The following is a 20,191-nucleotide window of genomic DNA, read 5'->3' on the forward strand; positions in this document are numbered from 1 at the left end:
TGTTTAATTTAATTTACTTGTGAATAAAGTTTAATTTAAAAAAGCAGTTTACACCATTTGCTTAACCAAAATATACAGATATTCTCAAACATTGACTAAGTTAATTGATATAGTTAGTTAAACGCTGCTAGTTTTGATCATTCTTAATCCTTAATTGCATTACAGCTTTTTCTGGTTTTAAAAGATTCATTAACTATATTTTTACAGGTGTTCTTTTTCCATGGACGTTTTTCACATCACTTGCTGTACAGAACTAGTAACCACCAAGTTCTGTTATATGATCATTTTTTTCTCTTCATTCTCCATGAAAACATGAGACTAAAGACTTTTCTCGGCCATGACTACAAAGTACATGGGGTAAGAAACATTTTTTTTATTTTTAAATTTTTGGGTGAAGTGTTCCTTCACTGCTTATCCTTTACAAAAACAAACACACACACCACCCATGCACTGTCCTTGCTATCATGCTAGACTAAAGTGTTACAACCCAATTTACTGCTGTTCAGTGACAAGGACAAACAGCCCTGCATTGTACCTGGGTTACTGGTTATTTAATAATTGATACGGATCAGCAATCAGAACTTTAGAACAGTCTGGACAAGAGCAGGCCATTCAGCCCAACAAAGCTCGCTAGTCCTATCCACTTAATTCTTCCAAAATAAAACTGAGTTTGGAAAGTCCCTTAAGTCTTACTGTCTACCACTCTACTTATTCCATGTGTCTTTGGTTATATGTGTAAAGAAAAACTTACTAATACCTGTGTGAATTTTACCCTTAACAAGTTTCCAACTGTCTCCTATGTTCTTGTTGAACTCATTTTAAAGATATCAACTTGATCCACTAGACTAATTCCTTTGGTAATTTTTAACACTTCAATCATGTCTCCTCTTAATCTCTATTTTCTTAAACCGAAAAGTCTCAGATCTTCCAATCTTTCCATATAACTCAATTAATGACATTGATTAAATAAAGTAAAATGCTCCATATTTCATATTAGTCAGCTAAGACATGGAATACACCTGAATGTTACACCCCATTTACATGTTCTAATGTCCTCCTACGTGGTGGCACAGGGGCATAGCAGGACACAGCCATGGATAGGTTAAGGGTTCACTGCAGGGCACACAGACCCATAACCAGCTGTGCCAGGGCAATTTGCCTGACATGCAGGCCTTGAAGACTGCAGACAGAAGTGGGTGTGGAAGGCACACATAGTAAGAAGTTTTAACTATAATGATTTAGCAAACAAAACCAAAGGTGGTATCAGGAACAAAAATCAGAGAAGTAAGTGAGGGCAAAGCCAACAATAAAATCAGGAAAATATGTACAAAATAATGTCTGAAGGAATCCACTAAGTTGGACAGTGGGAAGATCAAAAGAGTGGTTTATTCATATTGTCACATCAATGGTGACACAACCCACAACCTCCAGAGGACTAGCTGAGTGTAGCAGCCAAATCCACTTACAACACAGTGTTGCAGTAAACCTAAAAAATAATCATGTTAATAATTTTAACATGATTTTGAAAAAGGCTACCAAAAAAAAAAAATCACAACAGAGAAGCTTTCTTCTATTGATGAAGAATGTCTTTTCCTTCAGGAAAAATTTAAAATGAACCCAAGTTCATGACAAAGATATGAGAGGAAAAGCAGAGGAAAAGTGAAAACTCCATGCAGGGAGCACTTGGACCAGGAGTCACAGCCAGTCTCCTGCAGACGTGTGGCACCAGCACTGACCACCACACTGCCCTGATGATATATCGCTGCCCTCCAAGTGTTAATTGAATTGGCTCCAATCACACTTCAAACCGTAAAGAACAAGGTGCTTGAAAATGACCACTTACATGTTTTTTTGGATCCCCCCCAGCCTGCATGTACACACACGTGCGTCTCCCCACTCTGCCATATAATTACAAAACTCCTTGATTCACCAACATTCCGTAAATTAATAACAGCAGCCCCCACTTTGGTCTATTAAGCTTTTTGAAGAGCGGTTTGGGTCCTTTGGTGAACCCAGTTAGATTTGATACGTACATTAAAATCAAACAGTGAGGAGGTCCCCTTGGAGTTTCCATCGCACTGAGCAACAACTGAGCTAGTGGTCTAAGAAAAATACCATTTACTTCTGGTACCAAAATGAACAAAATGATAGTTTTCAGTACTAGTATTTTTTTTTTTTTTTTGTTCTTTATTTTGCCTTATACAATTTCTTGTATTAGGAATTTGGTAGTTTTCGCATACCCCTTGGGGTCAGAGCGCAGGGTCAGCCATTGTACAGCGCCCCTGGAGCAATTACAGGTTAAGGGCCTTGCTCAAGGGCCCAGCAGAGCAGTGGCCTTTTTGGCAGTGACGGGGATTCGAACCGGCAACCTTCGGGATACCAGCGCAGATCCTTAGCCTCAGAGCCACCACTCCGCCTAGTATACACCACACACTTACTGCATGTGCCATTTTATTAAAAGTCAAGATGTTAGGAGCGCACCAAGCTCAAGTGGAGGAGGAAGGATTTTGTGCATTGATGTTCTTGAACAAATGTTGTCAAGCTGCTCTGAGCTGCCAACAGCTGAAGCCTTCTCAAGGCACATACAGGTTTATCTAGAGGAGGACACAGCAGGTTTGCACACGGCAGGCAGGCCAACTGGATAGCAATCAAAACTCCACATACTGCCCTGTGTCAACGGCTATAGAAGGTCAAAGCTGTCTGGCTGACTCAAGAAAAAAAGTTCACTCTGAAATGTAACACTCAGACAAGTAGCATAACACACGGTCACAAAAGGAGTTTTATCAGAGGCCAGCGTAGCATGCCACATCCAACAGACGAGTCCAATTCTGGGCTAGGGGAAGGTCAATGTCACTGACTGATGCCTGGTAGCTGCAATACGTGGAGATTTTACAAAGTACCACACAACAAGGTCTGACGCTCATCTGTCCATTGTAAGCACTTTTTGCAGTGGACAGAGTCAATATGAAAAACTATGGCTGGCCTGTAGTTATGCAGCTCTATATGCTACAAGCTGCGATGCACTGTGTGATCTGACACCTTTCCCTCTCACGGCCAGCATTAAGTTTTTCAGGAACTTGTGCTACAGTAGCTCTTCTATGGGGTCTGCGCTGACCCTGCACCGATTTACTGGCTGTCCTTCCTTGGGCCACTTTTGATAGGTACTAACCACTGCAGTCGTGTGGTTTTGGAGATGCTCTGACAAGTCATCTGACCATCACAATTTGGTCCTAGTCCAAGTCGCTCAGATCCTTATGCTTGCCCTTTTTTCCTGCTTCCAACACATCATTTCAAGAATTGATTGTTCACTTGCTGCTTAATATATCCCACCTCTTGACAGGTGCCACTGTAATGAGAAAATCAATGTTGTTCACTTCACCTATCAGTCGTTAGAATGTTGTGGCTGGTACTGTTAGACTGTTATTAATCTGATTAAAGTTTGTACCATCTTATATTACATTATTTTAAAAAAATTAAATTTTTAAAAACACATTTACTTAAAACTGTGTATTCAAAATTAAAGCATATTTGACTAGTGCAGAGGAAAGGTTGCAGGCTGTTTATTATTAGAAATTTCCTTACATTAAATATACCTGTACAAGCACAGCAAAATGTCCATTTAGAAAAAGGGGCACAATAGTAATTCTGTCTCTTTTGATCACGTTGTGCATTTAGGAGCCTATGCAAAAATTTCCTGGACATCTCCATTGAAAGAGGTAATGACGCCACCTTAATTACATGTGTTTACCGCAAGGAATGTTATGCAGACAAAATGTTACACTTTTCTAGCAATTACCCATCATCGCATAAACAGAGCTGTGTTAGGACTCTGTTCAGAAGTATTCACACCCACTGTAATACAAAGAAATCTAAAAAGAATGAAAGACATTATCTTAGGAATAAAAAATTATTTTAAAGATACGTGATTCATGTTCTTCCTTTGTGGACTACTAGCTACAAATACATACTAATATATATATGTTGAATAGTTTTACTGTCAAATAATGCGAAGAGTACGTGACAAACGTTTTGCCCTAATTCTGGGCTCATCAGGTGTACACACTTACTGCACCCCCTCTCGGGGATCGAACCTTGGACGTCAGCGTCAGAAGCGAAGCCTCGTAATCACATTCTGTGATCTGCTTCTCGCAACTGAAGAGGGCACCATGGCGGATGTTTGCAGATTTGCAGACCAACCACAAGCATTACCTGGTAGGTAACCACCCATACAATCAGATTGTGATTCAGACTACGAATGCCATGATTTTATATATTATATACAGTATATATATATATACACACACACACACACACACACACACAGAGAGAGAGAGAGAGATATGACCATTAGGGGGCGTCTCTGAACCCCATGCCCTTGAGACAACTACACAAACACAAGGCTCAAATAACCTTTTTACTTTGAAGGCAGCACCTTTACAGGCTTCTTCAAAGAGGTACAGACAATAACACACACGCACCAATCTTTTCCTTTTTATTTCGTCTTTCAAACCTCCCCAGGCAAGTTTTGTCCTCTTCCTCTCTGGACTTCGACTTGCTGAGTGAGGTGATGCAGCTCCTTTTATGCTGGGCCCAGGGGTATAATACTACACAGAGGAAGCACTACTGGGGCTTGGGCAGAAGCCCCTCAAAGTAGTGATACCTGCTCTCGACAGCTCCCTTTGGTGGAAACCCACAGCACCTCACAGGGCTGCACAAGAGGATTACAATTCCCAGGTTGCCCAGCAGGTATGCTCATGGGTGAGCCAGTCAAGGGATACTATCACCTAGCGCATGGGATACGCCCCTGATAAGCAGTCTACCCCTCTCCTTTCATTTTATAATCGCATTCAGAAAGTGGAACACCATCCACCTAGGTTAGGACATCCTGCTATTGATACCTTCCGCCCATTCCAAGGGTCCTTCAGCCAAGCAAGGAACCATCCCATCCTGGTTGAGACACCAACCCATCCCTGCCTTCCGGTGTCTGGTGATGCTGCTAAGCTGTCCTGATTTTTAATTGTTGCTTTGATTAGTCTGCATTCTTAAGTAGTGCTCTTGCCTTTAATTTCTTTCCCCATCACGATTGTTTCAGAGAGTCTGGCAGTAATTAGCATTTTCGTTGTGTTCAAACAGCGGAGTGAAAATGGTGGCAATTTGGTAGGAGGAATAGAAGGATCTTGCTGTCAGTTTACTGCCAATTAATGGCTACAGAACCAGCTTGCACTTTGTCTTGAATGTCCTCCTGATGCCGACAATGTTTCTTTTTGACTAGTAGCCTAATGGGCCTATAAGTGAAAGTCTGGTTAATCTCTCAATTATTCAACAAATAAAGCTTTTACAATCGTTTATTGTACATCAGCAAACAGACACAGGATATGGGCCATTAGCACATGGTGGTCACCTGTACACGGATGAATGACCTGCTGTAGTTGTTTATAAGCACAAAAGACATGGCCTCTAAGAATTAATGAAAAACGAAAGGTGATGAGGCTCCTGTCACACCAGACTGGGAAAAATGCAACAATTCTGAACACCACTCACCTGGGTGATATCATGCAATTTTAAAAGAATTCATTATCACATATGTGGGGCACAAGTTGACGTGTTAATGTTACGTCTGCAAACAGACCAGGTTTGACAGTGAGCCTGGAGATGATGAAAAACCAGAAAAAGGGTCAAATCCAGGAGATCAAAAATAATGTGTCAAAGCCCAACCATTGTGGTCAAGAATGAGAGCAAAAGTCAATACCAGAGACACGGACAATTAGTAAAGCCATTCAAGATTGGGGTACTGAATCCACAGCTAAGATAAGGAAGGGTTTTTACAGATGCCATTTTAGAATTATAATTAATTAATTACATTTATACAGTGCTTTTCTAACCTACTCAAAGCATTTTACATAGACAGTGGTTATCACTTCAACCGTCACCCATGTGTAGCATCCACCTGCATGATTCAACAGTAGCCATTTTTGCACCAGTACGCTCACCATACATTAGCCATTAGGTGGTGAAGGGGCAAGAGAGAGACAGCAATAGCCTCACAATCAAAGCGGACAACCTCAGGGGACACGCCCCCAACTGCTGGTGTGATTGGGCTAATTATGGGGTACCAAAAATGTTGGTGATCATGAACACACAAAATGGTGGATAAAAAGGTCCAAAAATATTTCATAATCAAAACAAAAAGAAATAATAATTTGAAAATCTGAATTAGCTCCAGGACCCAAAAAACCCTTAAAATTAGTGTAAAATTACAAGATTTGATAAAGGGACACAAAAAATGAACAAACTCCTAACAGCTAACCAGTAAGATTTCAGATCATCACATTCCTCATCAAACCTGATTAATTCAGTTCAGGATCATGAGGGGCAGCAGCCTGTCCTGGTAGCTGTTATGTTAACCTACATTCAGTAATTTTATATGGATGCTACAACTTTTTCTCAATACTTCAAAAACCATAAAAAAAATATAATGAAGTTTGAAGAATTTAAATTTATCTTCATTCTCTACATATATTGGTTTTTAAGTTCTCTTATTTTTAATCATCGTTATGTTTTAAATATTTGGCGGCATCTTGTATTTTAATGGACACTACCATTTTGGGTAATGGTTGCTATGACATAACAGACACACTGCTGCTAGGGGGCATGGTCCCATTAGTTGAGCCACATAACTTCGCCAGCACAACGATATTTAATTTGTAGATTCTTTGTAAAAAACCTTCTTGAGAATGCTTCTATTTGATTTCCCACTTGTGAGCTCTCAGATCTGTATTTTTTGACTTTACATTTTAAATCTTGCTTTGGCTTTGGTGCATATTTGATCGTCTTCTTGGCATCAACTCTAGCTTTGTTTAATAATTACGTTTCACCTCCTGGTCCACTCTGCCCTTTTACAACTGTTTTCATCTCGTGACAAAACAGCAGCACTGAGTACGAGGCATGGACCACCCTAGGGAAGGGTACCATCGAATCACTGGGCCCACTCACACCACCAACACTTACACTCACATAAGAGCAATTTACATGGGGGTTGTGGGAGGAAAGCAGAGTGAACATGCAGATTCCACTTGGATAACAACCATGTGAGTATGGAAGTGAGGATGCTGGATGAGTTCTACTGTACTACCCGATCTGTTACTTCATGAGTGCACAAACACAACTACTCAGCTGCTAGTTCATACAGTTCACTCCCAACATCTCTCATTATTTGAGGTCACCTTTAAGTAAATCAAACAAAAGCATAGTAAGCCGCTTCACATATAATACTGAGGAACAGCCCAAACGTAATTACAGTTCTGAGTTTTCGCAGATTCATGCAGTAAGGCAGCAGTGGCATTTGAACCCAGCACTCTACATTTACATTTACTTATTTGGCTGATGCCTTTCTCCAAGGCAACTTACAACATTTATGATACCATTGGTTCCATTTCTTTTGTTTTTTTAATTGAAGCACAGGCAGGTCAAGTGAGTTGCTCAGGGTCACACAGTGGTGTCAGTGACTCTCCGACTTTACCTGCACTTTCTTGATGACTGCATCATACAATACATACACGCATGGATACATGAGGACATACAATAATGTGGCTTATACAGACTACTTAACACATCTGTGATGTGCGGGGTTAAATAAACGTTTTGTGACTACCAATAGGAGCTAGAAGTTTAAAACCACATCTAATGCTGAATTTCTGTGTGTTTCACAGTAGGAACTTAACTTGTATAAAAACAACATGAAAAAAACTTTTAAAAACTAGAGTATATGACGGTAATTGATTGTCAGGTAAACGTTGATCAAATATTGTTTATTTAGAAGAATACAGCTTACTTCATTTATTCTATATTACAAACTACTGACATCTTCTGAAACGGAGTGAGCAAAAGTATAACAGGTCTGCTAAAGCTACGTCCAGAGCTAGGGAGTCAGAAGCAATTACATGGTAACTGGAGTTGTCCTTGGTAAAAATGTAAAGTGTAATACAATGTGTTAAAATTTCCAGTTTCACTTACTAATTCAATTAAACTATTTTTTTCTTTTGGCATTTTGGTAAAAATATAGCCTCTCTTTTTAACTATGTAAGTATTATTTAATAGTTTACAAAAGCCACAATGTTATCAATACGACCTTTACACCCAAACTTTAACAGGTCAAGGTGGTAAAAATTAGCCTGCTGATTCACAATGGCATCTTGGCAAATGTATCTTGTATGTTATGTGATTTCAGTCCTAGTAAATACAAGATTAATTACAAAGAGAGGAGTCGGTGATTCCATAAACTGAGAAGCCAAAGTTGAAGGTTTTGTGCACCAACTCCACAGCCCTGGCTTTGCCCACACATTTACGTTCGCATTTAAAAATACAGACATTAATCTGCGCTTTCTCCTTTCGTCCACCCTTCCCTTGGCATTATTAACTCTTGAAAAATGAGACTTTTGAAAATTCTGTACAGCACCATTAGTTCTGAAAACACTGGCTTGATACTGCAGTGTGGACAGAGAGTTTTGAAAACGCAGACTAAAAATTGCGCTCCGATTGATTTGTGCTCATTACATGACCCTTCCCTGATTGGATCCTGCTCATTTTGTCAGCCACTTTGCTCACCTCTAGTAGTGCTCCATAACAATTCTACCTCATCGTCAGCCCACATATAACTTTTTTGTTTTCCGTATTCTCCATTACTGTTCTCCATGTGTAAATGCAAGCTGCAAAAGAAATGTCTAGCGTGGAGGGTACTGCCTCTTCCTGTTTCTACAGATACACACGTGTCCAATGGAGGTAAACGACTATGTCATATATATTTATTTTCGGAAATGTCCGTGCGGGTGGAGATATTTTTGTAAATAATGTGATAATGCTAGAGTGGACTAAGATCAATTTGGTTTAAAAATGAATATGTATATGTGTGGATGTAGTCCAAGGGTTTGTTCCATACCGTACTTGGACAATTGGCCCTAACCAGCTGGCCTGCACTCACACTGCGCTTTAGCGTTCTGGGCACGCCTTCGTCATCACCATGCGAAAGCTAAAACATACATGTCAAAATGATTTTCCTTATTGTGTGTCTTTTTTTGAAGTTGTGTTGGGCAGGATAACACTCTCTACCACCTTGCAGATTTATTGAGTGTGCAGCATGGTGTTTTGCTGTTAATCGTGCTGCTTGTATGAGAAGATTTTTATGGAGATAAATGATGTTAAGGGAGGAATTTGCAGCTTTTCTTGCAAACTACAATTCATGTTCATCTGTAAGGTGAGAAAAAAACAAACTTGTTTTTAAACTCAGATTGTACTGAATAAAATGATGTTGCATCATTGACATCATGACTATGTCCTGTGGTCTGGCACATTGCTCCTGAAACCTACTGAACCGTGCTCAGACCACATCTTCTAAGTGAGCCAGGACACGGTACAGTAGGCCCAGCACAAAGCGATCACACTAGTCAAATGAACTAGACTTTGACAATTCATTCCATTGCCGACCACGTTTGTCTGCACGTAACCCCCCCAGTGTGACTACACCCTTAAACTGTTAGCATACTGATATAAGACAGACAGCCAGACAGACATAGGAAATTATAAGAGACTTGTTCCACAAGATGTTTATAGCCTTTGAACCGCTTTGATACTTTGTGGTGCTGTGCTTTTCAACAATAGTTCTTTTGTTGATTTTTGGAAGGAGGCATACACACACTCCAGAGCCGGCCAACTAACAGCAAGTAGGTTTACCTAGTCTAATTGCGGTTTCTGAACAGTGGCTCCTGGGTTTTGCAAACTCTAACTAGGAAACAAATACAGAACACAGGTGAAGGGATAAAATGTCAGCGACTAGTTTTAAGCCGTGGCCATCCTCACTTTCTCAAGAGTGTTGCTATCTTAAACTGGAGGCAGAAACCATCAATTTTTTTTTGTTTGTAAGCCAAACTCGAAGCAGGCAGACAACAAATATTAGGGTCCAAATACAATTCCAATTGAGAACAGCAAAATTGTGCAAATGCAATGGATGAGGCAAAAATGTTCATCTACTGAGCAGGAGTCAGAAATATGAAGGTCATCAGAATGAGCTTTCACCAAAACCAAAATGAAAACCAGAGCTCAAAGGATAAAACTCCATTATTTAAACCTTACTGCTCCAACATTTTGCCTTTTGTAGCGACCTCATTTAAAAAGGCGATCATAAAGGCGTCACACGCTGGACAAGCATGCACCAGGTGAACCAGTAATAGGCAGCACCAGTGGCCATAAAATGACAGCATAAACTGAAAAACCCAGAGAACAATGAAATATTAAAAAAAAAAAAAAACAATCAAAATGAGTAATGTTCAAACAGATGTCTGTACTCCTAATGGTTTAGGAAGCCAAATCAGGTTAAAAAATAAAATCTGTATTATCTTAAACTCGTTCTGCATTAGGACTGCACTCCGGTTCCTAGTATGAAACTTCAATAGAAGCCGCCAATTCCAGACAGCCTATATTAGAGATAAATAAAGCACAATGTTCAGCCACTTTCATCCTATCCATCTCCTATTTTTTAGCACTCCCAGCATGCACTAGATGTTTTTCCCTCTAATGTAGGATGTAACATTCAATCACAATTGCTGATGAATGAACCCCACTGAACACTTCACCTTGAGCTCAGCAAATACGTGTACATCTTTGGGAATTTTGCAGAGCTTGGCAAAATGCACTGAAGTTGATGGGGAAGGAAAAACTGGACTACTCGAGTGGATTATACTGGTGCACTGGTCTGTTACGTATCCCTGAGGGCTAAGAAAGCACCTGCCAACAACGCTGAACTAATAACTGTGGCCAAAAAGCAACCTGTGCTGTGCCACCCTGTCGTCCTTAGATAAAATTACACTCCACTTGCAAAATACTCCAAGTTCTTTATCTCTCTGTGCAGATCTGAACTCCTGTCACTACAACTAACAACACTCACAGAGTCTGTGATGCAAGGGATCAACATTATATCCTTGATCTGTGCTACACTGCATACTTAATCTAGCAGTGAAGACACAACATACAATTACCCTATGCAGAACAACAAAGTATTTTCAGAATAATCTCAATTGAAAGTAACAGGTTGAATGAAGATTTTTTTGCAGGGTGCAAATACATCTGGAGTACCAATCAGGTTGTGACATCAAGCATGCGTAAAATAAATTATTAAGATGTATATAAGCATTTGCGAAGCAGATTGGGCAGCACCTTAAAGTGTGAGGTGCTGGGTAGTGACTTCTCCATCCAACATGGCTACTACAGCTCTGTAATGTCACACTGGTCTCATGAAGCATCATGGGGTGCTGGGAAAAAATGTAATCTAAATCTGCAACACAGGAAACTTTCAGGGAAGTTTTGCCAGTCAGTCCGTCCGTCCCAATGACAATACAAGTACACATCCACACACATAAATCTTAATTCCAAATGAATTCTAGTTTATCAAGATGTAACCCACATATGGACACTCGGAGCAAATCTCTAAAGCCTGAAATATTTGTTCCACATTATTCTTTTCTGAAGTGTAGCCAGCACTGTAGTTGAGCAGGAAGTAGCAGGAATGTAGTTTAAACTTCTACAGTGTCCCGCCATGAGCACACTGTAAACCCACTTTATTAAACCGTTGGTTGAGTTCTCTCTCAGTACTAGCCATCTATAACTTATAAACAGTGGTAGCAAGAAAAACTGCACTACAACAATGAGATTTTAAGAAATATTGTAGTCTTTTCACATTCATTGCATGAATGCAAGACAGGTGGGCTGCTTTAGAATATGCATTTCTGTAGGGGTCCCACAGGTCCCACAGAACACAAACGACAGAAAATGGTTCAGTGAGAGAATGAGATGCAATCTTTATAAAACGAGCAGAAATATAAATTAAAAAAAAAAAGAGGCACTGCATCAGAGCTCTGGACATATCAGAAAAGTCAAATCTTGAACCAATCAGAGTGCTAGGAATGGTTTAGCCAAGTAGCACCGTGTGGAGTTGATCGAATGTCTATTTCTGGCGTCCTGCGTGTGACTTGGGCGATTTTTTTTTTCTCCAAGCTACCATGGCAGGACAATGATAATCACTTTTTTCAACACTGATGGACTTGTTCATAAAGAGTTTACTCCCCGTAGAAATAGTGTCAATAGGCAACATTACGTCGAACCACGGAGTTGTCTACAAAAAGAGCATCAGGTGAAAATGTCTGGAGAAGCAGTACACCCAAAACTGGATTTTGCGCCTGCACACACCTAGTTATCAATCAAAGAGCTTTTGACAAAAAGCAATGTGGTAGCTGCTTCATCAGATCTCACTCCCTTTACGTCGCTGAAATTAAAATTGAAACTGAAGGGAAGAACATTTGCTACCATTAAAGAAATCCAGGAAGAAAAAATAAAAAAACAGGAGGCTCTGGACTTGGTAACCAAAGAGGAGCACAGAAAATGTGGACAGGAAGTGCTGGGGCAAACGGATTGCATCTCAAGGCAACTAAAAGGGAACTGCTGTCAATTTTATAATGTTTGTTTTATCTTTTTTTTTTTTAACAATTCTGGGAATGTTTGTGTTGCCCCCACTCCCATATATTTCATTACTGATTTACTGTCTGAGTGCATCATTAATGAGCTGATTTCTAGTCAATTCAACTCTTCCTTAATTAGCACTACTGTATGCCAGGATCAATGTGTCTACAATTTAGGAAAAATCGAGTTAAATTCTGCTCAACATAGAGTGACTGCTCAGAGCCAAATGCCCACTGTGTCTCAGACCTGACTTGATACTTCAAAGTGGTGCTTGTAGTCAGGGTGTATCAGTACTTCCTTTTCGGTGCCTGTCTGAGGCCAATGGGAGCCAACAATCAGCACAGGTCAGGTAAGACTTGTTTTTGGTTTTTTAATCAATTGATGCAAGAGTTTCCTTTAGCGATACATTAAAATATGAATAACAAGTGGTTACACTTTTTATTTTATGCTTACCTGGATTGTGCTGATGGTCCTGTCCTATACTAGCATGGCTCACCATCACCCAGCTTGGAATTTTTTATAGTTGCTGATGAACCCATTGGTGCACAGAACACCGACGCCAGCCAGCAGTGGCTACAACACCAACTCTTCCGCATCTCCTATTAAAATGGATGTGTGCCTGTAAACAGATCTGGGGGTGTAAAACAAACTAGTGAAATAGGAATAGACGTGAACTTGAGGAGAAGTGTGGTCTCTGAGCTTGGAGCCAGGTATCATTTGAAAAGCACTCGCCATCCACTCTCATCCCATCATGTCAGCTTTTCACAGACAAACATGAAAGGGTGACGGACTTTCCTCCCTCACATGCTGATTAGTCCCCTGAAATTGCACTGACTTTTGAAACACTGTACTTATTCTGGACACCACTTTGCCTTTCACAGTAAACACATAAATTCCATAAATTGAGGAACTATCCAGAACAGTGTAAATAATCAGTTGTCAAACACGTACTGAGCAGAGCCAAACCCACAAATTTAACATCGGCTGTCTACACAAGATAACATTTTCCATGTAGGTGTCGGTGGGATTTGTGAGGCAGCAGGCAACAGTTAATGTGGACTAGGAGAAGCTGTGGATGGAGAACTTTGTGTTCTTCTCATTATCACAAGCAAACCCATTTCTATCTTTTGACTTTCACATATGGATAGAAAAAGTTACCAAAATAGGAGGACTGAAGACTGGTTGGGTAGAATATGGGCCTTGAAGGTGCAAGTATGGCCTCATGTTTCATAGCATTACCAGACATTAAAATCACACCAATGCCTGTAAGTCACCCAGTCAACGCTAAACTGGCACCCGTAGACAAAGGTCGTCTTGTTTATCCTCTTGACCTTTCATTCAAAATATTAAAAATCTACCCGTTAACTGAAGCAAAATACAGTCAAACTCTGTTATAGTGAGTTTGACGGGATCGACACTATTTGCTCGTTATAAGCGGAATTTGCTATAACTGGGAAATGCAAATTTGACAAAAACAAAAACAATATTAAAGTAATAGTGATTTATTGAAAAAATATACATTTAACCCACAATGAAAACATACATTAAGTACAATATACTATTTTCTAAGAAAGTCCAAAATACTTTTTTGCTTTAAACTTTGTAATCTACAGTCATGCAGTTTGCCTCTTAATGCATCCAACGCTTGCTTTTTCGCGTCAGTCCCTTAAAAAAATGCTATCAGCCTATTGCAGGCATTTTTGGCATCAAACAATGTTGTTAAACTGCGTTCTGGTAAATCCAATATGCCAGTGGTGTCTTCCTCCTTGTCATCTTCATCGTTGTCTTCTTTTTGAAGCAACACGTTTATGATTTCATTTTCAACAGGAATTCCGCTAGTAAACAATTCGTCATCCACGTGTTGATAGTCGTAATAATTTACATTAATTTCAATATTGTTTAAGTGACCCCATGTAGATAATGGCAATTCCTCCTTTTCTTCAAAAATATCAGATGTTGATTTCCTGCAGCGATTCTGTATGGTAACAGTCGTCACATTGTTCCAGGCAATAGAAAAGAAATTTATTGCATATTGAAATTTATTCTGCTAAGTGGGTCGCAAAAGTCCAGGATGTGGTCAAGTGTTGCTCGTAATAACTGAGATTTCGCTCTTTATAACAGGGCAAAATTTACATGCGAATAACTGGTATATCTTTCAAAAATAATTTTTTTTTCATTATAACCATGAAATCGTTATAACTGAGCTTGTTAAAACCGAGTTTGACTGTAACTGAAAGGAATAAGAAATTCCATATATATATGCCACAATTTGGCACGAGGCAATTATGTCGATTGAATTTTTTGATAAAAAATATTAACAATACAAAACATATCACAGTACCGTGTATTGCATCACATTACAACACAACTGAAATGAAACACAAATGCAAATGAAAAAAGCGAAAACAGGGAATGTAAAAACCTGGTTGTAAACTAAAACAAACGACAACAAACTGGCTGCATTTCGGCAGAACTGCCACTCACCGCCTGTATAATAATGTGAAGGTGAAAGTTTCCAGGGCACAATCCGGACATCACTGCATGTGAAAGTGGGCTGTGATCGCAGGGCAGCCCGAGGTGTAAGTGTCCTGCACACAAACTTAGTTTAATGAGTCGCATCACCACACGAGTATGGCAAATCAAATCAGTGTTTCATAGACGCTCCACTGCACTGACAGGCCTATTTTCAAACCAACTGAGACCACCACAGTTCTCTCTCACGGGTGATCTACGCTTATGTACTCAAACGTTCCTGGGAGTTACTGCAACTCTCAAGAGCCGTGGATAGGAGAACGAGTTCTGAAGACATCAATACACAAATTCAGAATACGGATTCAGAAACGGGGAGGGGGATTACGACAAGGAGGAAATTGTACAGCAGTGGACCCTGCATTGTTCTCTACAGCAGTTCTCTACCGCGATGGAGAGAGAAGGCACCCAAAGTCCCAATGCTTGCTTTCTGGATTAGCCATACTATAACGTTTGTGCCTAGTGAGTGTTTCAACTGCCAAGCATCTTGTGACAGCAGAGGGCGCTCGCTTTCATACAGAGTAAAAATATTTTTATTTTTCTTAAAAAGAAATAACATAAGTTCTTCAAAGATCCAGTCAGGACTCAAAGCTAATGGGTCAGTAAGGGATTCTAATTGTTGGAGCAAAGCATGATGTTACTTCAAGCAACTAAAAGATCAATTTAAACTTGCCAGGTTACACACTGTAGAGTAACTTTGTAAGTTTACGGGGTTGTACAGAATACTGAGAAATTCTTACTAGCATGTGTTAATCAACACAATCTTACGTTACTGTAGCACACATTTTAATATTTAAAATTATTTTATTGAAAAAGCTTACCAAAACTTGCAGTAAAACTTGTGTATGTGTGAACTAATTTGAATTTATTTTGCGGTGATTTGTGAATGTTTAATGATATGCAATACTTACCATACAGTGCATTTCTTTTATGAAAATGTAATATTGTGACCACATTGTATCGTGAAGCCTGAATAGCGATATGAATGGTATTGTGGACTAAGTGTATTGCCTCTTGAGTAGCCACAATTATTGGCACCCTTAGAAAGTCATACAAGTAAAATCTAACTGATGTACCTCCCCATTCACAATTTATGTTTTTAAGTTCATTGGAGTAAACAGGAACATTTAAATGGTCAGCTGTGACTTTTTTTTTTTATTAATCGGGGTATAAATAGATGGAGACACAGAGGCCAAACTCCCTTAGTCATCCTTCATGACGGGAAAAACCCAAAACACAGCAAGGATGTGTGACAAAAGGTTGTTGGCCTGCACAAATCAGGAAAAGGCTATGAGAAAAGAGGCTCACAATGGACAAGGCCCATTTGCATTATTAGGGCAAAAACTAATACTGGAGATTTTAAAAATCAGCTTGGAATATGAGGCCTGTGTGTACAGCGAGGAGTATGACTCAAATGGCCAAAGGATCTCCAAGGTCAGAATTGTCCAAAACTATGAACTGGTGACACCTACATAACCACAAGGTGTTTGGGAGGGTTGTCAGAAGAAAGTCTCAGCTATTAAACTGCAAACTCAAGCGCCTACAGTGTTCCAAACATTACCAGAATTTTCTACGGCAATGAATTCTATGTTCAGACAAGGCAAAAACTGAATTTTTCATCAAGACACCTGAAGTGGGTTTGGCACAGGGGCATGCAGTGCCTCATCCCCACTGCAAAGTATTGTGGTGGATCTTTAATGGTGTGGGGCTATTTTTATGCCAAAGACCCAGGACAGCTTGTTAGGATTCTTGGTATCTGCAAATAAGAAAATCAAATCTTGACTGAAGCTTAAATTGGACCATGACTAAATCTTCCAGGAGAACAAGGATCCAAAGCACACATCAAAATCAACTCAACAATGGTTCATTGACCACATGATCAAGGTGCCCTGACAAAAAACCCCACTAAAAACCTGTGGGATGAGCTGAAGAGGAGTGGCTCCAAGGATGGACCACAAACTTTGAAGAAGTTAAAGCAAATCTGTATGGAGGACTTGTCTCAGATCCATGTGTCCTCCAAATTCATTAACTGTTATAGGAGAAGACTCTGAGGTGTTATCTTGGCAAAAGGTGGCTACACAGACTAATAAACGGTGGAGTGCCAGTAATTGTTGATAAAACAATATGATAAGAATTTATCTTATCCTTTCAATTAGGCGGAGTGGTGGCTCTGAGGCTAAGGATCTGCGCTGGTATCCAGAAGGTTGCTGGATCAAATACCAATTACTGGCAAAAGTGATCCTGCTCTGCTGGGCGCTTAACCTGCAATTGCTCCCAGGGGCGCTGAACAATGGCTGACCCTGCACTCTGAACCCAAGAGGTATGCGAAAACTACCAAATTCCTAATACAAGTAGCTGTATAAGGCAAAATAATGAACAAAAAAAGTTATTCATATTCAAGGACAGACCTCTATTAATATTCTGAATGAAAGATCAAGGAGATAAACAGTAAAGACACTTTTGTCACAGCCCATTTTTGCTTTTATTTACCGAGGGTGCCAATATTAGTGAAGGGAACTGTATGTGTGGCCATCCCAAACTAGGTGCAGACTCTAATGAGCCATCAGCCCATACTGAGTAAGATCTACCAGATAATTGTGAATTACCACACCCGACTTAATGTGACACCTCAGACTGGGGTGAAGGATGGATTCAAAGTGTCCGAGTGTTATTTTCTTGTTACTTTGAACTGTACTCTTGTTTGCTGTGGTCTGCACTCTGAAGGGCACTATAAAAGAATGATTCCTTGAAAGAAAGGTCACCACAGGCTGGATTCAAAATGTCAAACTGGTGCGGGAGGGCATCCCAGCATGGGCTGAGTGGGTCAGATTGGTGCGAGCGAGTAGTCATACCAGACTGGGTATGATGTGTCACTCCATATTGGTTCTGGATACGTCATGTTGAATTAACGGATAACTCCAAACTGAATTTATGTGGGCAGAGGCCGCTTGTTGTCAATTGGTCAACACTGGGCTGCGCTTGCTGTGCCAGGCGGATGGAACACAAATTCGATTCCAGACCTCAACTTATTATAAAGCGGACTTCGGTCTCCTCATTTTTAACTCGAATGCCCTACTTCGTATTATTCTCACAGGAATCCAACATTCCTAAATGCGTTAAAAAAACAGGAAAAAACACAGAAACCTTACGAGAAGTCAACGATCCATCCAACGATACACACTAAAAACACAGCAGTGGAGAGAGTAAGGAGAGTAAACCGCTTAGCGCAGGGAGAGCTGCGAACAAAAGCCGTAAAGCAGCCGCTGTGCACTCGGAGCCCCGCCCGACTCGTGGCTTTCGGTTCGCGGTGTCTTCGTCCAGCGTCCCACCCTCTGAAGCCTCCAGAACCTCTGGCGCGACCCAACCCGACCCAAGCTCCGCTTCTCTAACCGGCCTGCGTCCGGTCAAAGCTGTGCTTCCACCCTCAGGCCCACCGCTTACCTCGCCGTGCCGCGCGCTCTCTCTTCGGCTTGCTCCCTCTTTCTCTTTCTTTCTCTCTCGTTATGCTTCTAGAGCGCTCTGTAAAAACCCCGTCTGGACCAAAGCAGGCAAGCTGTCCCAGTCTGGAGTCACATCCCTACATTGGGATGTCTGGGGAAAGGAACGGGGCACCAGAAAACGCGATGTAACAGTAGCTTTCTGGCCACTTAATTCAACGTTTACCGGACAACAGGCGCGCTGTCTGCCGCCTGGGGGCGGTGCGAGCAGACATACTGGCTAGAGAGCTGGAAAGGGGCGGGGACACAGGTGAGGGGTGGAGTTAACGGGCGGCCTAGAATTCGTTTGGCGTGTGGAGCGCAGGAGTGGGCGTGGTCAACATTCAGACTTGTTTCACTACGATGACCATTAAACACAACTGCGGTTTCAAGTACACCGGACCGAAACTTTAGTGAGACGTTGTTCCGTGATGACATTCAGATGAGTGACTCGAGTGAAGCTATTAGAGTCTTTATAGAGTTTGACTCGAGCGTTTACTAAGCAAATTTAAAAGAATACAAAAATAGCTTGTTTGTACCGAATCGTAACTGGTAACCTTTATAGTCATTAATATGATCTTGACTTTCAGAAATTATTTAATAAAGTGACACATGAGAAGCTGGGCATCAAACTAAAAGAAGTGGGAATTAAAAGTGTTGTTTGTAGATGGTTGCAGAATTATCTTAGACACAGGAAATAGAGTTATGGTGTGAGGTACCTTATCTGAATTGGGTGATGGTAAGAGTGGTGTGAATGGTTTGAATAGGAATAGAAATCACAAGCTAGATAAGTTTATAAATGATACCAAACTTGGTGGATTGTCAGATAATCTGGAATCAGGGGAATCATTGCAGAGGGACTTGGACAGCATACAGGCTTGGGCAGATTTGTGGCAGATGACATTTAATATTAGAAAATGTAAAGGATTACATTTAGGAAGTAAAAGTTTAAGGTTTGAATACACAATAGGAGGTCTGAAAATGAGAGTACACCTTATGAGAAGGATTTAGGAGTTGTAGTGGTGTCTACATTATCAACTGACAGATGGTGTTCAGAAGCCATTAAGAAGGCTCACAGAATCTCAGGTTATATAGCGCCCTGATGTGTGGAGTATAAGTCCCAGGAGGTTAATAACAAACTGGTGAGGCCTCATATGGAGTACTGTGTGCAGTTTGGGTCTCCAGGCTACAAAAAGGACATAGCAGCACTAGAAAAAGTCCAGAGAAGGCTGATTCCAGGGCTACAGGTGATGAGTTGTGAGGAAAGATTAAAAGAGCAGAGCCTTTACAGTTTAAGTGAAAGAAGGTTAAGAGGAGACATGACTGAAGTGTTTAAAATTATGAAGGCAATTAGTCCAATGGATTGAGTGAGGAGTCTGAGTGTCCTGATGAAAAACAAAATCCAGGGTTTTAATGACCTCTTAGGCACAGCAATCAGCAGTGTGTCTGTCTGCGGAGTGAGCGTCGACCTCGTCGAGATGTTTACTTACCTCTGCATTGACAGTCATGTCTCTGGTGACTCTTCCTATGAAGTCAGTAGACAGATTGCGAGAGTGGGGGGGGGGGGGGGGGGGGGGGTCATGAGGTCAATAGAAAAGGGGTGTGTGGTGCTCCTGATATCTCTGCAAAGGGACGAAGGTCCAAGTCTGTAGAGTCCTGGTGCTTCCTGTCTTGCTATATGT

At 40.7% G+C, this 20,191-nt stretch overlaps 1 protein-coding gene across 1 annotated transcript in view; it reads right to left on the reverse strand.

Annotated features, from left to right (window-relative positions):
• The window catches only part of ctnnbip1 (catenin, beta interacting protein 1), a 71,569-nt gene extending 52,827 nt beyond the window's left edge, over positions 1–18,742 (reverse strand). The window contains exon 1 of the mRNA XM_028807908.2: positions 18,475–18,742. The gene's annotated coding sequence lies outside the window, so the exon portion shown is untranslated. The remainder of the gene's footprint in view (positions 1–18,474) is intronic.
• Positions 18,743–20,191: the final 1,449 nt, after the last annotated feature.

This window comes from Erpetoichthys calabaricus, chromosome 8 (assembly GCF_900747795.2).
Source record: "Erpetoichthys calabaricus chromosome 8, fErpCal1.3, whole genome shotgun sequence".
Classification (NCBI taxonomy): domain Eukaryota; kingdom Metazoa; phylum Chordata; class Cladistia; order Polypteriformes; family Polypteridae; genus Erpetoichthys; species Erpetoichthys calabaricus.